General features: G+C 42.0%; 1 non-coding gene across 1 annotated transcript; it reads right to left on the bottom strand.

The window, feature by feature from the left end:
- Positions 1-1,208: 1,208 nt before the first annotated feature.
- trnar-ucg (transfer RNA arginine (anticodon UCG)) lies at positions 1,209-1,281 on the bottom strand. The gene has a single exon. It is a non-coding gene; the product is annotated as a tRNA-Arg (tRNA).
- Positions 1,282-3,831: the final 2,550 nt, after the last annotated feature.

The following is a 3,831-nucleotide window of genomic DNA, read 5'->3' as shown; positions in this document are numbered from 1 at the left end:
TCCATTATCAACAAGCACTTGTTCAGTACGAGGTTATGGTGATCCAGAATTTATTTTGGAAGCATAAGGTGTGAAGCAGGGCACACTCTCAAAGAATACCAGCTCATCTCAGGGTTAACACACACACACACAGAAACAAACAGACAATTTACAGTCACCAGTTTTTCTGAAACACCTTTCTAGGCTTTGGGAGGACACTCATAGGAACATGGGGAAAAACATGCAAATTCCACTCTAGACTGAACAGGCTACAAACCACAGTTCAAACCCATAGCCCAGTAGCTCAGATGCATGTGATTGTTATTTTACAGTCTCATATTTCACCTAAAAAAGTAATAATTTTCTCTTCTGCAGTTCAGTATTAAACACTGCACATATCTACGACTTACTTCCAATTATCCAAATATTGCGCATTTATATCCATCAGCAGCTGGAAGAACCACACTTCCTGTCCAGTATGAACAGCACTGCTGGAAGGTTGGAAGTCCTAGACATAAACCAAAGCAGCCCCACATTATTCTCCAGTCACCGTCCAGCAGTCCATGTCCCATTTATCTTGTAGGCAACCCCCCCCCCCCCCCCCCCCCCCCGGAGTTGTGGTCCTGTGGCTAAAACCCATCACCCCCTTGCAAAAGTAAAAAATCCATGAGCTTCCAGGTCAGTCATCAGTTTTGTACGGTATGGCTGTGGCTTGCTTTTTGTCCACTGTGTGTCACCTATATTTCCAAAATATTTACAAAAGACAAAGATATTTAAGCATTCAGACTTTAAATCTGATGGTCTCATATGGTACAGGCCACTTCACCTTTCAGCACCGGGTTGTGTTCTGGCCAAATTTGGCCCATGTACAACTTTTAACTGTCAAATGGTTTCTTTCATGTGGTTTCCATAAAGCTTCATGACTCCTGGCAAGGGAAAAAAGTTGAGGTGTTTGAGGAAAGGTAAATCAATGTAGTGTAAATAACAATCAACAAAACCTCAAGCAGACCCTGTGGACTAATGGCGAAGGCATCTGACTTTGCATAAGAAGATTGCAGGTTCAGATCCTATCATGGTGAAGCAAGTTATCCTCCTCAAACAAATATCTCCTTTGCTCTGGGTGTTTATTATTTTAAACTGGCAAGTTCACTGTAAAGTCTCACTTTGCAATAATAAGCCCACACACTATGAACACATTTATGTTGGTAAAGAAGCTCCACCACACTCCTTGACCATGGCAGGATTCGAACCTGCAATCTTCTGATCCGAAGTCAGACGCCTTATCCATTAGGCCACATGGCCTCCCTGGTCTCTAATGCTGATACTATTGAAAATATAATATATTAGCTGAGTCTTACATTCAATTTAATACTTCGCTTTAAAGCAGCTTATAAGAAACAACCTGTTTAAATAACCAGGTAATTCTTAGTGAAATTCAAATCAAAGTAACTACCTTGTTCAAAACATGACAGCAGGAGGTGCCATTGGAACCCGGGTCCTTCGATCACAAGACAGCAGCTCTAAACACTACTCCCTCTGCAAATCATAAACCAGAAGGTCCTTCCTGTTGAAGTAGCACTGCTGTCACACAGCACCTGGATGGTGTGAGAGGATGTCAGTTTGATCCCCACTCAGTCTGCATGGAGTTTGCATGGAGTTTATATGTTCTTCCTGTGTCTGTGTGGATTTCCTCCCAAAGACAGGCTGTTCAGGTTCACCCATAGTGTGTGAGTGACAGAGAGAGTGTGTTCCCCTGATGTATGGATGAGTGACCCATTGTAAGCAGTGTATCTAGCAGTGTAAGTCATCTTGGTGAATTAGGTGTGTGGGCTGGTAACACAACATAGAGCTCACTGGAAGCCACTTTGGAGAAAAGTGTTTGCAAAATAAATGTGAATTCAACATCATTCACAAAGTGCCTGCTGGTTCAAAAGTCAGCAGACGACCTTGAAGTCCACTCTGCAAAACATAATTGAGGAAAATAGTATCATACATAACCTTAACATGGTGGTGCAGTGGGTTGGGCTGCAGTCCTGCTCTCTGGTGGGTCTGGGGTTTGAGTCCCGGTTGGGGTGCCTTGCGGCGGACTGGTGCCTTGTCCTGGGTGTGTCCCCCTCCCCCTCTGGCCTTGTGTTGCTGGGTAGGCTCTGGTTCCCTGGGACCCTGTATGGGACAAGTGGTTCTGAAAATGTGTGTGTGTGTAACCTTAACACTGTCTTTTAGATTTCTTTTTTGTCATTCTCACTCATATCCTCCTTCATAGAAGACCTGTAATTTAAGAAACAAAAAAAGGATATAGAAGATATAAACTTTTGAAATTAAATATTCACTGTTTACTTTGTATGAATGGTTACAAAAAAATTCATTAGCATTAGTATACAGATATGTGTTCATTTATGTGAAAAATTATTTTCCCTGCATTCAAATACAGTATTGACATCTCCTGTTTGTCTATTTTTGTTAGTATCCTCATAAAAATGTATTAAATTCACATATTCATCAACGGCTATAAATATTTGATACTCTATGCCATGCTGGGTTAATGATAGCCTGGGCATCTTTATTGCCGTTTCCAGTGTCATGCAGCTGAGATACGTTGCCAGGGACACGGTGGGTGGAGTTACACGGCAACAGCCTTGCCGGTTACGAGGGGCTGAGAATGAGCCGCTGCCAGCCAGCTGCAGCCCACGCAGGGCTCTCGAACCCACTTTCATGCCTGTTTAGTTCACAAGGCTCTGATGTCATAATGGCCAAGGCAGCGGCTTTGATATTGCTTCTATGGAATTTCATGCTTTACAAAACTCTAATACAGTAAGTCGCTTGGCTGGCAGGTACGTCAGAAACATGAGTTTTACTGCCCCTGGCCCAGGGATCATGTACGATGGATATCAGAGGGGCGGGATAGCAGAGCTCGCCATACCTCGGCCCATAAAGGACTTTTCTCAGGCTGTGAAATCTGATGGTAGGGCTCAGATGTACTTTGTTAATCACTGCAGGCACAATAGGATATCTGCCAGGTACTATTCATATCATGGAAAATTAAAAATGAAAAAATGATACTAGTGTATTTACAGATGCATAAATATGGCGCACATGCTTCAGGTGACATTTGTTGACCTTCTCATCAATTTTTCGTTGAAAAGTATTATAAAATTGTTTCATGTTCTGGAAGTATCACAATATAGAGTACGGTGTCAGATTTCCTATTTCAAATCTTTCCTAAAGCAGAAATATATTTAAGTTTGCACTTGGTAACTGATTTGCATATTCGTCTAGAGAAATATTTCTTAACATCTTTGAATATGAAGAAAGAGAAATCTGAATATGATATAATTATAATCTGAATATACAATAAATATACTATGAATTATATTATGAATGAAATAACTGGACTTAATAGGAATGTACTGCCTTTGTTTTTGGGAAAGTTCGCAGGGAAAATTATGTGAAAACATTTGTGAATTTGCTCATTTTCCGATGCTGGGAATAAAGTGTCGCGTTCTCCAATACATGTAAATATGAACATATCCAGCTGAACCTATCCAACTAAGGCTGACAGAACCAATGCCGTGAGAGCGGGTTGTGCCGGCTGACTTTTTTTTGTTTTTTTTTTTTCGGAAAGTGGGTGTGTGGAATGCAGTCGGAAAGCAGGCAAACACAGCTGTGGGTGTTCAGTGGTCCACAGCTTCACCCAGTAATCTTGCTGAAGGAGGTTCTCCTCCACAGAGCCATGTGCTGCGAGCAGGTGCTGCTCTCTCCGTGGTGCTCTCTGCTCCAAGGGCGGGTAGAGTTATTAAATGAGTTTTACAAACTCAGTCAAGCCCTCTGAAGATACCGCTGTCACGTGAACTG

Source organism: Scleropages formosus, chromosome 5 (genome assembly GCF_900964775.1).
Source record: "Scleropages formosus chromosome 5, fSclFor1.1, whole genome shotgun sequence".
Classification (NCBI taxonomy): domain Eukaryota; kingdom Metazoa; phylum Chordata; class Actinopteri; order Osteoglossiformes; family Osteoglossidae; genus Scleropages; species Scleropages formosus.
This window is presented reverse-complemented; position numbering and strand designations above follow the sequence as displayed.